Source organism: Bactrocera neohumeralis, chromosome 3, assembly GCF_024586455.1.
Source record: "Bactrocera neohumeralis isolate Rockhampton chromosome 3, APGP_CSIRO_Bneo_wtdbg2-racon-allhic-juicebox.fasta_v2, whole genome shotgun sequence".
Classification (NCBI taxonomy): domain Eukaryota; kingdom Metazoa; phylum Arthropoda; class Insecta; order Diptera; family Tephritidae; genus Bactrocera; species Bactrocera neohumeralis.
Window position 1 is genome coordinate 63,301,432 of NC_065920.1, and position 20,918 is coordinate 63,322,349.

Below are 20,918 nucleotides of genomic sequence, written 5' to 3' on the forward strand. Positions count from 1 at the left end.
ACAGTTAGCCGAACCTATCCCTGGCTGCCGTTTTTTGGCTCACATATGTTTGGTGGTGGCATGGGAGGGGAAAACTCGCTGAAGGAGAGGGGCTGTGGGCTTGTTTACGGATGGATCAAAGGTTGCGGAGAGGATTGATGGAGGAGTATACCGTCGAGAACTTTCCATCAACTCCAGTTTTAGGCTTCCTCACCACAGCAGCATCTTCTAAGCAGAGGTAGCTGCCATAAAGCTAGCAGTAGATCTACTACTCCAGAGCGCAACCTCCTTTATTATGGTATCCACTTCGATAGTTAGGTAGCGATATTAGTCTTGGTTCGCTGAATGTTCGCTCAAGTCTATTGACGTCGTATATAGACTTCTTATCTTCTAGCATACAATTACTTTAGGATTAGACTGCTTTGGGTGCCTGGCCACAGCGACATTGCAGGAAACTGTAAATCTGTTAAGCCAGCTAGGACAGGTACTTCAGTCTCAATAACAGAATGGGAACGAGTAGGAGCTTCCTGTAATTTGCTGCTGGTCCGCTGGACCTCACACCAGCTCAAAAAGCATTGGTCAACTACCACCCGCTGTGTCGCAAACTCCTTCTGGTCCGGGGTAAATCATAAGAAATCTAGCTCACGTCTCTCAGCAAAGTTCAACTTTCAATGGTTATAGGAGTCTTAACTGGACACTGTTCCATCAGGATTCATGCAGAAGCTATTTGGCAGATGATGAGATAGCAACATCGAAATACTTCCTCCTTGAATGTCACGCTTTATCTAGAGCAAGGCAAAAAATACCAGGGATTTCATACACTTAAACATTCAGGTGAAATAGCAAAAATAAGCATAAAACACTTTAGCAGATTTTTAATGGGTTGAGGGCGCTTTGCCGATATCTAAGACTTAATTATAATAATTTTTCATTTGGCTTCACAAAGGACTGAGTACACCAGTCTAAGTGTGAACCCTCCGCCACGCCGTGGGTTCAGCCATCTAACCTAACCAAAGTATCTTCCAAGTGCTGATATGAACTTCATGCCTACTTGGAAATGTTTCATCTTTCAACGGAGAAGATATCTAAAGTGAAGTTAGTAAAAAGGTGGAAGGAAAAGATAAGTGGAATTTTTCTATTATCTACAACTTCCGACTAAAGCTAAGCCTTTTCTAAAATCAAATCATGTATGTTTATATGTATTTTTTAGCGAATTTCTATCACGTAAAGTTCGTGGGCGTAGTTAATTGAGACTTTTAATTCAGTAGCGAAATCTGAGAAAACGCCCACAAAGATCCTAAGCCTTGATATGAAGTATTGATTTCATGCTAAAATTAATTGTTAACAATTAAATAAAATGATGTGGGGAATTTGATAGCAAGCAATAGTAAATAAATCATTGGAATGGGCGTGATATCTTACAATAATATAATTATCAATAGTTAAAGAGTTAGGATGAAAAACCTGCCTTAAGGTGAAAGCAACTAGTTGCAAACCTGCTTACAAAGGGCATGAATTGAAAGGTCAAAGAGTCGGCTGACAAATTTTTGTCCAAGCAATTACTTGGTGTTTTTACAGAGCGATCTGCAAGATATCAGTTGACAGATTGCAACCAAATATAAGAAACTTAAAGTAGCAAATCTTATATTATATCTTGGTTATTGGTTATATAGCTTAAGACGAAATTTGTTAAAAATAATATTTTGTAGAAGTTCTGCGTTCAAACTCGTACAAATCGGACAGTCGGAAGTGGTCTCACCATCAACTGAAATAAAGCCGAGATGGTTTTATTTACTAAAAGATACAAGATCCCAGTGGCACCGCTGCCGCCAATGGGAGACATCCACCTGCAACCGGGAGATACAGTGAAATATCTAGGACTCATCCTGAATAAGGAGCTTTCATGGAAGCCGAACATCGAAGAGAGAGCAAAAAGGCCTCGATTGCCTTATACTGCTGTAGAGGAGCCTTGGCAAAAGGTGGGGTTCTCACCGAAAGTGATCCTATGGCTCTACGACACCATAGTCAAGCCCACTATGTTCTATGAAGTATGTGGTGGAGGGCTCTAGAAAATACCACACTTGCAAAGAGCGTTCGGCGTCGTCCATCAGCATGTGTGGTGCACTTAACGCCATAAAACATAGTGCCCGTAGACATAGGTCGGAAGATGTATGGCTGCGAAAGTTGCTATCAGACTCAGACTCAGAGAATCTGGGTTCCTAAAAGAACATGTGTCTGAACACTCGGAAATGCTCACACGCTTTGATTTCATACCGGATTACTTGGATCATGGAATCACCAAAACGAACTCTGGCGGCTCCTTCTATCTCCACATACCGGCGAGGGAGTTGTTGGTAGGAAGAAGCCGTTTGGGCTTCTTTACAAATGGGCCAAAGCTTGGAGGGGAAGATTTGTGGAGGGATTTACTGTCATAACGCCATCTGCAGAAGCTGTATGAAAGAAGATGAGGTAAAAACAACTCAACAGTTCCTTCTTGACTGTCCCGCGTTTGGTAAGTAAAACTTAATTACTTGGGAGCGCATACTTTCAGACATCCCACCGACCTGGCGGGAATAGAAATTAAACAAATTTGTATTGGCTACTAAGCGTTTTGCAAATTTATAGATTCGAGCAAAAGAGTTCTTCTCTTCTTTGGTTTTACAAAGGGCAACATATAGCAGTACACGTGCGACCTCTCCAGATCAGTGATCTAACCTAACCTAATAAAGCCGCCTATAAGTTCTTTATCAATTTTTATCAAAATATATTTAAAATCTCATATCTTTACAACTTGTCCGATTTCAATCAAGAAATCATAAAACTTGAAGTTTTACTTTTTTTTATTGCCATTGTCGTGATTATTAGGAAAGCTCTCTGATCCCATATCAACTTTAACTAAAAAGGTGATAAAAATGTGATATCTTTACAACTTGTTCGATTTCAGTCAGGAAATCGTAAAATAATATTTGCTCTCGACTAACTTGAGCTTTTGTATTTTTATTATGATTATCGTAACAATTTTTGTTACGTATGAAGAAGTTAAATGAGATTGTATAGGAATAGTTCACACATAGGAAATTTTACTGCTCACAAATGGTAAATTCTATTTTAGTGCTCCCATCGCATTGAAACCGAGCAACTGATTTCGGTTAATTTTCTCACCTTGCATTTCATATAATTTCACCAATGCAATACGCTTTCACTCTCTTCTACAAACTTAGATTTACCAAAACAAAATTGCTGCGGCTGAACTCAGATCTACAAATTTAAGTTCGAGTATGAAACATCTTTGGAAGAGAGCGAGACAACTGGTTGGGCAACAACTGGACTTCTACAAACTTTGATTTGCCAAAACAAAATTGCTGTGCCTGAACTCAGACCTACAAATTTAAATTCGAGTGTGAGATATTTATCGAACAGAGCGAGAAAGAGAGCATTCATTTTCAACGAAGTCGTTAGCGACTGCCAGCTTACTGAGAAATTACTCACTGATAAAATAATGACACTGCTCGTAAAAAATGTCAAATCATCGATCAAAATGACAAATATTAAGCTTCGTAAAGTTTCCCGAAATAAATGTCATACCTTATAATTGAGCATGAGATGTGACTGTACTTAAATTTGTATGTAGATAAAGAGAGATTTTATTTCATGTACACATATGTATATTTATATAAATATTTTTACAAAAAAATCACGCTTCGTGATCGATTGAAATTTTTACAATTATTTTTTCATATCTTTCATTGATCGTGTTGCCTAATATATCTATATATGTATGTACATATGTATGTATATGAACCACAAAAATATAAGTGTTATGAAATTTGTGTATGGAAAAATATTTATATAATAATTATCTGGAAGTTTGTATAGTATGTATGAGTATTTATTTAATTGAGTAGGTGTGGTGAGCGACTTACATAAATTTATTGTAAATTGATAAAATATTTTATTAAGTGTGCCTGCAATTAAGTGTTATATTACCCACATACTTGCTTACTATGTATTTAAAAATACTGCAAAAGAAGTTATTAAAAATATTTTAATTACCTTTAAGAATGTTGCTATTTATATAAAAATAAAACAATATATTAATTACATCAATAAGGCGCTAGAATAAATAATTATTTATTTAAAAAGCAGGGAGTTAAGTGATCTAGTGCAAATAAAACCAAACCTCTAATACAAGTAAACTGATATGATCTTTACAATATTTTAAAGCAGCAAACTAGTGAGGATAGTAGTGACTAGAATTTAGTGACTAAAGTGGAACTAGTCCGGTAAAGACTAGCAAAATATCTTTTGACAAACGACCACAACACGTGCGGGATGGGATAGATACCAAGAGTTGAAGAGGGAAGCGAAACGCAATTCCAGACAAAAACAGAGATAAACCGAAATGAGTGATTACGAAGAGCTTTACAAGCTGGCCGATAAGGGTAATGCTACGAAAAGATGCGGCGACTAACAGAAGGTTTCAAGAGCGGAGCATACTCCTGTAGAACCCTCAAAGGTAATCTAGTGACTGATGCCCAGATCATACTGAAATTATGGAGGGGGCACTTCTCCACCCTGCTGAATGGCAGTGAAAGTACAACACCTGGAGATAGTAAACCCGATTCCACAGTGACAATAGAGCAGGCGAACTGATAAGGAGCATGCATCAGAATTTGGTTGGACGAAACCATACCTGACGATTGGAATTTAATGGCATTCTGCTAAATCCACAAAAAGGGAGACCCACAACCTGCGCCAACTACCGTGGGATGAATAGAGAAGGTCCAATCTTCTACAAAAGTGTACAACTGCTGTCGTACGCCGATATCATTAACCTCGCCGTTAGTTCTGCTTACTAAATGTTGGACAAGAAAGCGAAGCAAATGGGTCTGGTAGTGAAGGAGGACAAGACGAAATATCTCCTGTCATCAAACAGTCATATCTTCGATAGAAAATAACTTTGCCCATCTTGAAACCAGTATTAACACCAACAGCAACGTTAGCCTAGAAATCCAACGCAGAATAACTCTTGCCAACAGGTTCTACTTCGGACTGAGTAGGAGAGAAGTAAAGTCCTCTCTCGAAGAAAAAAACTAATCTCTATAAGTCACTCATTATTTCCATCCTGCTATATGGTGTAGAGGCATGGACGGTGACAACATCTAACGAGTCGGCGTTACGAGTTTTCGAGAGAAAGATTCTGCGGTAGATTTATGGTTCTTTGCTCATTGGCAACGGCGAATATCGCATTTGATGGAACGATGAGCTGTATGAGATATACGACGGCATTGACATACAAGTAGTTCAGCGAATTAAAAGACAGCGGCTACGCTGGCTAGGTCATGTCGTTCGAATGGACGAAAATACCCCACCTCTGAAAGTATTCGACGCAGTACCCGCCGGAGGAAGCATAGGAAGAGGACGACCTCCACTCCGTTGGAAGGAGTAGGTGGAGAATCTCCAATTGGCGCTAAATTGCGAAAGGACGAAACGACTGGCGCACTGTTGTTAAATCGGCTTCAACCGCGAAAGCGGTGTCTACGTCATTAAAGAAGAAGAATACGAGTAGTTGTCCTACTGTCTCCTACTTATACTATTGTCTATTTGAAGTCTTTAACATAAGTCATTTTTGCACACTGAACACATGGAGTAAGAATGTCAAATGTAAATTTGTGGTAAGAAAGATATGTATGAGGGTTATATTGTATTCTAACTGAGATATTTTTTGCTTACATATATACGGACTGAATATTTTACTCGATTTAATTGAAATGAGAGTCAAATACAACCTAAATCGAATGGTAAATGTTATCTTACAAATATCGACCACCTTGAAAAGAAAATACCATTAACAGCGACTATTGCATAGCATTATTGGACCATTTGAAGGACGAAAACCCGCCGAAAACCCGCAGAATTTAACGAAAAAAGTGCTGTTTAACGAGACAATGCACCGTGTCACAAGTTAGTTAAAGAGATGGGGAAAAATCCATGAATTGTGGTTCGAATTGCTTCCGCTTCCACCGTATTCGCCAGATCTGACCTTCAGCGACTATTTCCTGTTCTCAGATTTCAAAAAACTGCTCCCTGAGAAGAAATTCCCTCGAATGAAGAGGTGATCGCCGAAACTGACATCTATGGACTGTTAGATCCCGCTCTCGATAGAATTTTGGTCGAAATAGTTTATTTTAATATTTATTTAGAGAGAGTTAGGTGTTCCGTGATTAAAATTAAATAGACTTTAAAATAATGAAATAGTAAATGTAATTTTAGAACATAACTTAATTCTTATTTTCAAATGAAAATTTGTTGACAAGAGTCCGACAGCACAAGCCTATCTGGCGAGCACGAGAAGTGGCCAATCTTAAACGGCTTCTTTTTGATTATGCAAGTTAATACCAGAATTATACCAGTTGCCTGTTCGATTCGCTACTTTTCAAGTTTTGGGAGTTGAAGACAGCTTTGTAAAATATATTTCCATATTTATTTATTGAAAATTCTTATAAGTCAATTACCATTCATTATTTCTAAGTAGTTTCTTATATACACATGAAGTGCACAACAAAAGATAAGTCAACAGCAAAATGCTTTACATATTGATAATATATGGTATACATATGTATGTACATTATAAGCTGTATGTAGAATGGCGCAAATAACTCCACATACACAAATAGATATCTCGTGAATTCTGCTCACTTAAAGCTTAATGGCTGTGATATGTGATAAGGTGCTATTTGATGGACGTCGTCAAGCAAATCATCACTACTTCAAGCCTTTGAAAACAATGCCAAATAACAATAAAACGCAAAGCACATTTTCAAAAACAAAAGAACAAGAAATTAAAATAATAAAGTAAAACAACAAAATGCGCTTGTAAATGTTGCCATTTTTATCAGTGAGTGCTCTGTCACTTGCTGACAAGACGGAATTAATTGCAACAACAGCAAATATGCCAAGTTTAAAATTGAAGCCGTAGGAGAAATGCAACGAAATATTAAGTAAATTTACAATATTTATTTAGGCGCGCTAAATATTAATACAGAGACAAAGGTATGCAAATAATATGTGCATGTATGTGTAGCTGAGTGCAATTATTGCACATAATTTATACTTTTACATACACACATATTATATAAACATTAAGTACACATGTAAAGATAATGCGATAATTATATAGACCAAGTGATTGCAACGATAATAAAGACTGAGTTTTCTTTGTTATTTCAATAAAAGATGTTTTTCTGGTCTTTGACACAGCTGTTGGAAATGTGGCTTTAAGACTCCATAACAGTTTTAATATTCATGATTCAGCACTTCATTCAGCTATCATTCTCTTGAGCTGAATAGATATTGAAAGTCAATTTGGAAAGTTCAATAAGCTTTATAACCAAATAATATGTTTATTTCAAGAAAAACAAATGCAATCCTACCACACAAATTAAATCAAGATCATTTCAGGAAGTTGTGAAATACTAAAAAAACATATTTGATCCCCTTCAAAAAGTTTGGAAAACTTCGAGTCGACAGCTGCATCCAAATAATATAATTATTTTCACTTGAAAAAACCACATGGCCAAGCAGCTCACGTCTTCCGGTTGACGACCACTGCAAACGTATTAAGGATTTTAGGGACTGGGAAATGCTCGAAAATTCTACGACAAAATGCGGCGATTAACAGAAGGTTTCAAGTCTGGAGCATACTCTTGTTGGGCTTCATAGGTGATCTAGTAACCGATGCTCAAAGCATACTAAAATTATGGTGGGAACACTTATCCAGCCTTCTGAATGGCAGTAAAAGTATAACGCCAAGATAAGGCGAACCCGATTCTCCAATCTTTGAAGATGGAGTAGACGTTCTATTACCCGACCATGAGGAAGTTCGAATAGCAATTACTTGTCTAAAGAAAGCAGCGGGGGCCGATGGACTGCCGGCCGAGCTATTCAAATACGGCGGCGAAGAACTGATAAGAAGCATCCATTAGCTTCTTCGTAAAATAAGGTCGGACTAAATCATGGATTGGAGTTTAAGTGGGATCTGTCCAATTCACAAAAACGGAGACCTTACAGTCGGCGCCAATTACCGTGGCATAAGCCTCCTTAATACCGCATATAAGATATATCCAACATAGTATGTGAAAGGGTGAAGTCCACTGTCAATAAACTGACTGGACCTTAGCAGTGTGGCTTTAGACCTGGAAAATCTACTATCGCCCAGATTTTCACCATGCGCCAAATCTTGAATAAGACCCGTGAAAAGAGGGTCAACACACACCACCTCTGCGTCGATTTTAAAGCTGTCTTCGACAGAACGAAAATGTACTGCCTCTATGTCGATAAGTCGGCTGTGTAAGCTGACGTTGAGCAACACCAAATCCGTAAGAATCGTTCGCTACCAAATTAGGTTTCAGACAAGGCGATTCCCTAACTTCTTCAATCTACTGCTGGAAAAAATTATTCCAGCTGCAGAGCTAAATAGAGAAGATACAATCTTCTACAAGAATGTAGAACTGCTGGCGTATGCCGATGACATCGATATCATTGGCCATAACAACCGCGCTGTTAGTTCTGCTTTCTTCAGACTGGATAAGAAAGCGATGCAAACGGGTCTGGTAGTGAACGAGGACAAGACAAAATATCTCCTGTCATAAAACAAACAGTCGTCGCATTCGCGAATTGGCTCCCCCGTCACTGTTGACAGTCATAACTTAAAAGTCGTAGCTAATTTCGTCTATCATAGAATCAGCATCAACACCGACGAAATCCAACGCTGAATAAGTCTTGCCAACAGGTGCTACCTCGGTCTGAGTAGGCAATTGAGAATTAAAGTCCTCTCTCGACGAACAAAAATCAAACTTTATAAATCAATCATTATTCCCGTCTTGCTATATGGTGCAGAGGCTTGGACGATGACAACATCTGATGAGTCAGCGTTACGAGTTTTCAAGAGAAAGGTTCTGCGGAAGATTTATAGTCCAACTCTGAGAGTATTCGACGCAGGACCCGCCGGGGTAAGCAGAGGAAAAGAAGAGCTCAACTCTGTTGGAAAGACCAAGTGAAGAAAGACATGGCTACACTTGAGACAACTCGCAAATCGACAGCTAACAGTTTAGGCTTGGTAAAATTGAAGCATTACACGATAGAACATAGTGTCTTCTTGATGAACAATTTTTCAATTTTCTGAATGCTGAATGGATTTATTGAGCAAAATAATCTCAAGCGATAAAGCACAAAGTGACTTAATGGTTTTGTTAGTCGCCGAAATTTCCGCTTTTGGGATTTTGAGAGCCATGTGATTGTCGAAAAACAAAACAAAACACAGCTTGTCGCTGTTAGGTGTCGATTTAGAATGGAGGCATAATTGTACCATACTTTTTTGAGAATATGCCGGCTGGTCAAGCAGTGACTGTTACTGGTGTTCGATATCGCGACATGATAACCCAGTTATTTTTGCTGAAATTGGATGATTTTGATGTGACCAATATGTGATTTTAACAAAGCGATATGTCATGCAGCCCGTGAATCACTTCAATCACTGCATACGACGTTTCCATGTCGTGTACGCTCTTGTTTCGGTGATCAGAATTAACCCCTAGATCGTGTGAGTTAACGCCATTAGATTTCTTTTTACGGGGCTATTTAAAATCACAAGTCTATTGCAACAAGCTCGCAGCCAAGCCTAGGAGGAGATTCAACGTTGCATCAATGAAGTTCAGCCACATTTATGTCGAATAATCAGGGAAAATTTCGACAAACGAATATGGAAAGCCGTGGATGGATTTGCTCGATGTGTTATTCCACAAATAAACATATCCTATGTACTTTAGGATTCAATAAAATTATTACAATCCAACTGTGTTTTCTAACTAGTTCCAATATTTTGGGACACCCTTTATATAGATCGAATACCAAAATCTAAATTCCAGTGAAGTTTACTTGTCCGACTGTTTGATAAGTTGAGGCTGATACCATCTTAGTATGTTTCTTATGAAATATCAATATCTTGGGCCTTCAGCATTTCCAGAAAAAGCCAAAGGATATATATTAGGTCTTAAAAGTAGCTGAGGTGATGTTGGTTATAGTTTGTAATCAAATTCGTAAGAAATTATTTTTGCTAGGAAACCAGATATTCTCAGCAGAACTGTATGATGGGTATTAAACTTTATGTGTAGCGTTTCTCTAGGTGACTTTAGAAACAGAACTCAATTATGTTCGAATATGTAGCGATCTAATGACATGAGATTAAAAGCATTTGGAATATCTTCACAATGCTGTCATCATCAGCCACTTTGCATTCAAAATATGCCAAAAATGTTTCACAGCTGGTTTTAAAGCTATCCCTCCAGGAAATTCTTTGAACAATTTTAAATTTAAAATTATTTTGACAGCAACCTTGTACATTGCAAAAAATAGTAAAAAATAATAGCTTTTCTACGCTTTGTACATTAATACATGTACTTATGAATTTAAAGCTAATTGCTATTCGTCCTTGATATTTGCTACATGTTTCAATTAGGTAAAATGTTTCAAATTGTTTTATAATTCAAGAACAAATTATATTGTTGATAGTCTGATATATAAACAAACATTCATACATATATGTATATGTATAAATGTATATAAATATAGTTTCTGACTATTTCAAACGCGAGTTATTTATACTTGAAATTCCAACCATTTGCCAAGCTTAACTATTGTACTATTTTTCGTAAGTCTAAAAAAAACAGCATTGAAAATAATTATACATATATAAACGTAAGTATGTGTAGTTCAATATAATACCTATATATATAAGTATATAAATACATATATTTATATATATATTATTTTGCTCTGTTAGTAGCAGTTATTGTACTTTATTTCCACAGCTGTGACTTTCACTTTCAGAATCGTTTCAAAAGCAGATGTTGTGTTGTATAATGCGGATAGTTAATATATTCAATTTAAGTTAAGCAATTAAGAGATATTTTTTACATTTTCTGTGATTGTTGAAGCTACTTTTCAATTATTTATTTATTTTTTAAATAAATTTCACAACCGGTTTCCATTCTGCGCAAATACAAAAATTAAATTAATAAAAAATACTGTTAAAGAAAACAAGAAAAAACGTTAACTTCGGTTGCACCGAAGCTAAATACCCTTCACAGGTGCATTTCTGTTAGCAACTATGTGTTCAGTTTGTATGGAAGCTATATACTACAGTAACCGTTATAAACAAGTTTTTTAGAGATTACATTGTTGCTTTAGAAAATAACATATACCAAATTTCGTGAATATATCTTGTCAAATGTGAAAGTTGTCCACACAAGAACTTGATTCCGATCGTTCAGTTTGTATGGAAGCTATATGCTATAGTTAACCGATCGGAACAATTTTTTCGGAGATTAGATTGTTGCCTTAGAAAATAATATATACCAAATTTCGTGAATATATCTTGTCATATGTGAAAGTTGTCCACACAAGAACTTGATTCCGATCGTTCAGTTTGTATGGAAGCTATATGCTATAGTTAACCGATCTGAACAATTTCTTCGGAGATTACATTGTTGCCTTAGAAAATAATATATAACAAATTTCGTGAATATATCTTGTCAAATGTGAAAGTTGTCCATACAAGAACTTGATTCCGATCGTTCAGTTTGTATGGCAGCTATATGCTATAGTTAACCGGTCGGAACAATTTCTTCGGAGATTACATTGTTGCTTTAGAAAATAACATATACCAAATTTCGTGAATATATCTTGTCAAATGTGAAAGTTGTCCATACAAGAACTTGATTCCGATCGTTCAGTTTGTATGGCAGCTATATGCTATAGTTAACCGGTCGGAACAATTTCTTCGGAGATTACATTGTTGCTTTAGAAAATAATATATATACCAAATTTCGTGAATATATCTTGTCAAATGTGAAAGTTGTCCACACAAGAACTTGATTCCGATCGTTCAGTTTGTATGGAAGCTATATGCTATAGTTAACCGATCGGAACAATTTCTTCGGAGATTACATTGTTGCCTTAGAAAATAATATATACCAAATTTCGTGAATATATCTTGTCAAATGTGAAAGTTGTCCATACAAGAACTTGATGCCGATCGTTCAGTTTGTATGGCAGCTATATGTTATAGTGGTCCGATATCGGCCGTTCCGACAAATGAGCAGCTTCTTGAAGAGAAAATGATGTTTGCAAAATTTCAAAACGATATCTGAAAAACTGAGAGACTAGTTCGTATATATATACAGACAGACGGACATGGCTAAATCGACTCAGCTCGACATACTGATCATTTACATATATACTTTATAGGGTCTCCGACGATTCCTTCTGGGTGTTACAAACTTCGTGACAAACTTAATATACCCTGTTCAGGGTATAAATATACATACTAAAAAATGTTCCCTGGGTTTCATTAAGGTACCTCACATACAATCATATTGAGTAAATTCAGCCGTTTGTTCGAAAATCCAGATATTAGTTATATGAGGTTTAGGTCTAGTTTTCACCCAATTGTATCTATTTTAGGCACAAAGATACACTGTTATGAGTAAAACACGCTCTGTAATTTTCATCGAGATAACTCACATATTGGCCGTTATAGACGGTAGAAAGTCATTCGGAAGTTCGACTCCAATTCAACCCATTTTTGATACACAAAATAACTATTATCAGGAAAGGATTCTCTCTGATATATCCCATACGTGAACCGATATTTTCCGTCAAAAGTGAACTATAGATACGGGGGTCCACATATTTGGTACCCAGGCATATTCAAAGGCATATTATTCGTGCAAAATTGTAACCCCTTATATCAATTGTTTCTTGATTTGTACTCAGGAAAGTGAAAGAATCAAGTGGAATTAAGAATTGTATTATATGGGAAGTAGGCGTGGTTGCAGTACGATTTAACTCATATCTACACTGTAATATAGGAACATCCGTGTCATACCATCTTAGTGGTAAAATTTATTGTCACTGGCGTATTTAGTTATTGAATTATTGCGCTTTTAGTAGTTTTGAACAGTACCGTTATATGGGGAGTAAGCGGATCCCTACGGTGATCCATCTACGAACTCGTAATTTTTTTTAAAAAGGAATGCGCATAACACTCAGTTCATCGAGATATCGCACGGACGGACGGACGAACAGACAGACAGTCACCCAGATTTCAACTCGTATCTTCAACCTGATCATTTATATGTATGTATATACAACCCTATACCTATCTCGATTAGTTTTAGGTGATACGTACAACCGTTAGTAGAACAAAACTATTTAAGTCTGTAGCAACTGTATACAAACTGTTTTTGATAGGTTGATTTGTATGATAGCTAGAAGCTATAATGATCCGAACTGAACAATATTTTCAGAGATTGCATCATTGCTTTGGATAACAACCCTAGCCAAATTTGGTGGAGATATCCCGTCAAATGACAAAGTTTCCCATACAAGGACTTGATTTGGATGGGTCAGTTTGTAGGGCAACGATATTCTATAGTGGTCTGATCTGAACAAATCTTTCGGAGATTAGACTACACCTTTAGTTAATAACCTACATTAAATATCTTGAGAATATTTCATCATTTAAGATAGTTTCCCATACAAACACTTGTTTCCAATCGCTCAGTTTGTATGGCAACTACATATATGCTATAGTGGTCCGATATCGGCGATTCCGACAAATGAGCAGCTTCTTGGAGAGGCAAGGACGTGTGCAAGATCGATATCTCAACAACTGAAGGACTAGTTCGCGTATATACAGACTTACAGACGGGCATAGCTAAATCAACTCAGCTCCTCATGTTGATCATTTATATATAAGTATATTTTATAGGATCCCAAGCATGTTACAAACCTCGTTTCAAAATCTTCTGACCATCATAGTTTAATTACAAATTGAATGCAATATCCTCCGAGCACGATTTTATACCTTATCACAACCATCCTCCAAGCGAAAACACACACTCAAATTTTTCTTTCAATTTGTACATTATTTCAAAATATATTCCTAACTGCATTTCCCATTAACGATAAGTTTGTTGTTATTTCTTTATAAATCTACGTATGCTCCAGAAATACAAGTATGTGGTGACACCAACACTTGAGGTGGTAGCCCGGTTTTTAAGTGGCTCAAAATTGATAAAATCACATTATAGACATATGACAGCACGTCATTTCTTGGTGCTTTATTTATAACAACAATAACAACAGAGAGCGGCAAAAATTATATTTTTACATAACCGATTGCTTAACACTCTAATGAAATCTAATTAGTGAGAGCTCCACTAGGTGAATAGTGTTTATAGATAATAGTGAAGATTATAAGAGCGTGTTATTTCTATTTATTAGAATATATACAAGTAGTACGAGTATACTATTATAGATAATACATAGATATCTTGTATAAACAAATATTTGTATAAGTATTTCCTTCTATATAATATATTTCTCAATATATGTAAATACAAATATCCAAAGTGGGCACTTTAGGGTTAATAAAAAATGTCCACTATAGCATACCTTTATAGCTACCATGCAAACTGACCAAAATTAAATTCTTTTATAGAAAACTTTTTTACTTGAAAAATAAAGTTCTTGTATGGAAACTTTTGTATTTGTGCAGAGTTTTATATTTGCGGTGCAACCGAAGTTAACGGTTTTCTTATTTTTTGATAATATCGAGTAAAAGGTAGAATCCGTAAATACACATATAGGTTTAGGTATAAAACTTTTGATCATTTTAGGAATAACAAAGAAATATGCTGACTCATTAATTGACTTGTCATCGAATGGAATCAGTCGGACTTCCCTATTTCCACACAAACATACACATATGTATGTACATATGATTCATCACTTAACTTCGTTTGTGATTACTTTGAGCCAAGGTGTTGTACTATATACATTAGGGTGTGTCATTCTGAGTCAACCTTTTTTCAACTGAAAAACAGGTTTAAAACTTTCGAAAATGTGAAAAAGAAAGTCACTCAAAAGATGAGCTCTTAATATTAATATTAAGAGTGCCTGTTTCAAATTTTCTGTTTTCCATATAAATTACATGGAAAAAAAATCATTTTTTTGTGGTGGTTATTGTGCGGAGGTTATTATATGTGCACGCGATTTTCGATTTTCGAGTAGAATCGTAGCCGCTGTCTTTCAATTCGCTGAACTATGTCAATGTCGTCGTATATCTCGTACAGCTCATCCTTCCATCGAATGCGATATTCGCCGTGGCCGAAGCGCAAAGGACCATAAATCTTTCGCAGAACCTTTCTTCCGAAAACTCGTAACGGCGACTGATCGGTTGCTGTCATCGTCCAAGCCTCTGCACCATATAGCAGGACGGGAATTATGAGCGACTTATAGGGTTTGCCTTTTGTTCGTAGAGAGAGGACTTTACTTTTCAATTGCCTACTCAGTCCGAAGTATCACCTGTTGGCAAGAGCAATAACATCTTATAAACCATCTGATCAAATTTGACTCAGACTCGATCACTTAAACCGCACACCGAATCGATATTTCTATCTATTATTTCTTAATTTATGTTCTTGCGAAATTGGATATCCATAGAAATATTTGTCTCCCAAGTTTTCCAAAGAAAAAGTTTTCAACAACGAATTTGCTTGAGGTTTTGTGTTTCCAATGGAGTCCCAGCAACTGAATCGTTTTAAATGTATCAGAAGTGTTTTGGGGAGTTTCGTTTATAATGAACAAAAGCATTTGAGTGGCACAAAACATTGAGTGAAGGTCGTGAAGTTATAGCAAACTAGGCTCATTCTTGTCGGCCACTCACCTCTGTTAATGGCGAAAACATCAAAATAAATCTTCATAAAAAAGGGCTTAAAAGTCGTTATGTTGGCATCAGAGAGATAGCCGAGGATCTCAACAACTCTTACGTCTTGACTTAAGATATTTTGGTTAATATTTTGGATAAGAAGCGTGTCAATCCTGGCTCATACTAAAAGACCTGAAGCTTTTGCAAAAACGACATCGAGTAGAGTAGAGATGCGTGATAATGTAGCTAAGGGCCCCTAGATTCATCAAACACATCATTACTGGTGACAAAACGTAGGTTTATGAATATGACCTCGAAGCTGTCCAATTATCTAGTGAATAGCCCTACAAAAATGAGTCGAAACTGAAAAAAACCAAAAATCGCTGGAGGCATTGTAGGCCATCCTAGCCGAACCTTACAACAAGTGTATGGAAAATGGAAAATTGTAGCATAGGCTTATTTATATTGCCTCAGGAGCTTAGTTTGAATACTACTAACAGCAAAGATTTGTATTAAAAGGCGTGACAATTTTTTTTTAGTTCGGGTCAAATTTGACCCCTGTGAACCAATTTGAACACAACTTGTCGAATAGCAGCAAGCTTTACCAAACTTTTTGGAGAATATAACAATCTTACCACTTATCAGTTATCAATTTGGTAGTTCATATGACGAAATCTGAGAGATACAAGGACTGCTATCAAACATTTCCAAAAGAAGCATAACATCAAATATCTTTAATCGTGTTTCCGTTTATTTACAGAATTAAAAACAAGACATCTCGGCCAAAAAATGGAATTAACTCGTGGACATTTTCGTGCGATCATTTTTCACAACTTTCGACGTGGATTATCACGACAAGAGTGCATCGATAAAATCTTTGTAATATGAAGCACCATCCTATACCACTGTGAAAAACTTGTACAACGAATTCAATCGTAGCCGACGCTCGCTCAAAGACGAATTCCGTGAAGGTCGTCCAAAAACAGCCGTTGTGCCAGAAAACATCGATGCCGTACGTGAACTGATAATGCAAGACCGTCATGTAATAAACCTTCAGATAGAGGCATGCCTATGCACACTCCCTCCAGCATACATTCGATTTGCATGAACACCTGGCCGTAAAAAAGTTTTGTTCTCGTTGGGTCACGCACAATTTGACAATCGCTCAAAAAAAGGCTCGTGTGGATTGGTGTAAAGAAATGCTGAAAAAATACGATCGCGGTGCTTCAAAAGACGTTTAGAAGATCGTCACAGGTGAAGAATCATGGATCTATGCGTATGAACCCGCAACAAAACAGCAATCGACAAAAAAATATAAAAAACCAAAAAAGAAAAAAAAAACTATTTTCGTTGATAAATATGCCTATTTATATTATTAGGCCAGAAATATATATAGCAACCTACGTATCAGACTGAAAAAATATGAAAAGAACTACTTAAAACTCAAATATCTTTTTACCGGTTTCCGTTAGTAAGTACATAAGAAAACACACAAGATTGCGTCGTCTATAAGGACTTCGTATCCCACAACGCAAACGCATATAATACTTTTTCAATAACCAAAATATGTGTTATTGGTCAAGCAGCAATCCACACGAACCCCATTATGGGCCGGCGGCGTCATTGGGCTGTACGAAAGAAGATCAAGACCGGCACGTTACTGTGAATGGGAATCGCTACCGCTCAATGATAACCGAATATTTTTGGCCTGAATTGGATGATATCCTTGGATAATAAATGTTCCAACAGGACGGCGCCACAAGCCACAAAGCGAATGTCATAATCGATTCATTGAAAACTATCGAAAATGGTGAATGTTTATCTCACGAAATGGACTCAAATGATCATGCCTCGGTCGTGCGGTTTGACGCCGTTAGACTATATCCTGTGAGTCAAGTCAATGTTTTATGAAAAAGCCAGCGCCGATTATATACTGCCGATATCGAACGTTAATCAAATACTGATCTTCGATGGCATTTCAGTTGGTTGGAAAATATTTGAAACCTTTGTCAAAAGCTTCAAAGTCTTGTAATATTAGTTTGTATGTGTATCAGACGACTTTTTGCAACAGAGCAACCAAAATAATAAACTTGCTAGAAGAAATTCATTCTAGAAAGTATCTTTTTAGCAGAAGTCATTGAACTTGATCGTAGTCTCTAGAAGATAGCCAAAACTTGACAGTTCATCGACAAACCTAGATCATATGGACTGTGAAAACAGCGTTCATTCACAATGAACTTAGAAATTGAAGTGGATCCCTACTGAGACATTTGTAACTAACCTAATTAAGTTCGATAGGTTTGAAGATTGTAAGACTGAAAATATACATATGCGGCTATAAAAAAATATTTGTATTAGCATATTCTATATGAATATTTATATGTAAGCAGATAACAACACTAAAGATCGTTCCATTGATAAATGTGGCAAGCAGCAATGAATACCGCATGAATGGCGTGACTTAACGGCAAACCTGTAACCAACACCTGTGCTGCATATTTCTGTATAGTATACATTGAATCTGGCATCTAACTATGCAATAAACCAGCAGTTAGCAGCAATAAGCCGGCGGTGGAGCGTTGCAAGAGCAGACAGCAGCAGCAACTACGTAGAATGTGGCCAAGCAACATATCGTTTTTGAGTGTTTCGAACGCGTAATGATTACAGGGTCAGCAACGCACTTAGAAATAAAGGCAAAAAATGGCAATACAACAACAACGGCGGCACTGACACTGACAACTTTTATTGTTGTTGCCATTATAATTTTTTTTTGTTTTGCTAACAACTTTCAAATGCGTTGTGGGACAGCCGCCTGTTATGGTAGGAGGCGCGCCAACTTTGTTAATTTATGCACATTTTTAAGCAGCGGCACGCACAATATATTGATTTTCTGCTTTTTGTTTGCTGAATTATATAATTTTATGTAAGTAACTTTTCGTTGGCATCACACGCGGTCAGCAAATATTTTTGCACTTTTTTATATAAAATCCACATTACGCATGCGTGCGACTTTTTGGCGATTTTTAAATTATTTTATTTTTATTTTTTTTTTTTTGTTATATTTTTTAACTTTTTTTATTTTTTTATAAAATACATTTTTTTTTACCTAAACTTTTTTCTTGAATTATGTAACTTTTCGCTGGCAACACACGCGGATTGCATATGTTAAAAAAAATAAATATTTTGCATTTATTAATTTAAAACGTATACTATTAATTTTTTTTAATTTTTTTATAAAATTTTTTTTTAATTTTTTCTGTTAATTTTTTTATTTTATTGTACATACACTGCCATGTATCCGACTTTTTGAGGATATATTAATTTTATTTTTTTGTGAATTTATTTTATTTATTTGTTTTTATTAATTTTTTTAAATTTGTTTATTTATTAATCTTGTGTTTTATTAATTTTATTATTATTTTTTAATTAAAGTGTATAATGCCCGAAACAGAAATGTTAATTTTTATTTTTCAATTTTTTTTCAGAACGCACACTGTGCATGTTTTTTAATGGGTTTTCCATTTTTCATCGCGTATTTTGGATTAAAATTGAATAATATATTTTTTTGTTTTATTTATTTGTATTTATTATTTTTTAATTTTTTTTTATTGTTATTACACATTTATTATTATTTTTTTTTTAATTAAGGTGTAAATTTTCAAAAAAAAAATTAGTTTTTATATTTTACACATTTTTCTTTCTTTTTTTCACGGTTTTTAAATTTTCAGTTTATTTATTTTTTTGTTTTGTTAATATTTATAATTTTTTAAACTATATTTTACAAAAAGTAAATAATAATTATTATTTTTAATATTTTTTTTTATTTTGCACTGTCCACACCACTTTTGATGAGTTATAAACATTTTTAATTTTTTTATTTTACTTTATTTTTCGTTTTATTTATTTTTATATAATTTATAATCTATATAAAAAAATATTATTTCTTTTTATAACTTTGACACCATTTTAAAAAAACTAAAAAATAACTTATATGCCAATAAATGAAAGGAAAAATAAAAAAATACATAAAAGATGTAAAAAATAATTAAAGGAAAACAATAGAAAATTTAAAAAAAAAAATTAAAAAAACAATAAAAAATTATTTTAATTATTTTAATTATTTTTTTACATTTTTTATGTATTTTTTTATTTTTCCTTTCATTTATTGGCAAATAATTTATTTTTTAGTTTTTTAAAAAGGTGTCAAATTTATGAAAATAAATAATATTTTTTATGTATTTTTTAATTAATTTGTATATCATTTTTTTTAACAAATTTACTTTTTCAAAAGAAATAATAATTTTAATTTTTCATATTTTTTTTTCAGGAAACTTTAATTTATTGTGATTTAATTTTAACTAATTTTGTATATTTTTCATGAATTATTATTTTTAATGAAATTTTTTTAATTTACACTACCTACGCAATTCTGACGTTTTTTAATATTTTATTTTTTGTTTTATTTATTGGCATTTATTATTTTTTAATTTTTTTTTATTTATTTAATTTTTTTGATTGTTATTACGCATTTATTATTATTTTTTTTTTTTAATAAGGTGTAGATTTACAAAAAAAAAATAGTTTTTATTTTTTTTTACTCACTTTTCTAATGTTATTTATTACGCGTGGATTTTTCAGGATTTTTAATTTTTCAATTTTTGCAATTAGTTTAAAATTATTTTCTATTCTTTGTTTTTTTAATTTGTTTTAATTTTTGTTTTGTTTATTTATTAATTTAATTTAATTTTATTATTTAAATTGTTTTTTTTTTTTAATTTTTTTATTTAATAATATTATTTTTTTATTGTTAATTATCATTGCAATTTGCTTAAAATTATTTTTAATTTTTAAAATTTTGTTTAATCTTTTTTTTTTAATTTTTTGGTTTTTTTACTTTTTATAACCTTTTTTACTATTTTTGAATTTAATTTTTTCACTTAAACACTTTTCTCTATTTTTCACTTAAACATTGTTTTCTATTTTTTTAAGTTATTTGTAATGTTTTTTTTTTATTTTGTTTCTTTTTACATTTTTAATTTAATTCTTTCATTTTAAGTTTTTTAATTAAATATTGCATTTTTGTTTGCCTTTTTCACTTCAACTCTCACACACAATTTATTTCGGATTGACAATCGCCGCCGCAGCTATTTACACACACGCACTCGTG

At 34.4% G+C, this 20,918-nt stretch overlaps 1 protein-coding gene across 4 annotated transcripts in view; it reads right to left on the reverse strand.

Moving 5' to 3' along the window:
• The window catches only part of LOC126752035 (uncharacterized), an 82,243-nt gene that overhangs the window by 56,431 nt on the left and 4,894 nt on the right, over positions 1 to 20,918 (reverse strand). The gene's annotated exons all lie outside the window — the stretch shown is intronic.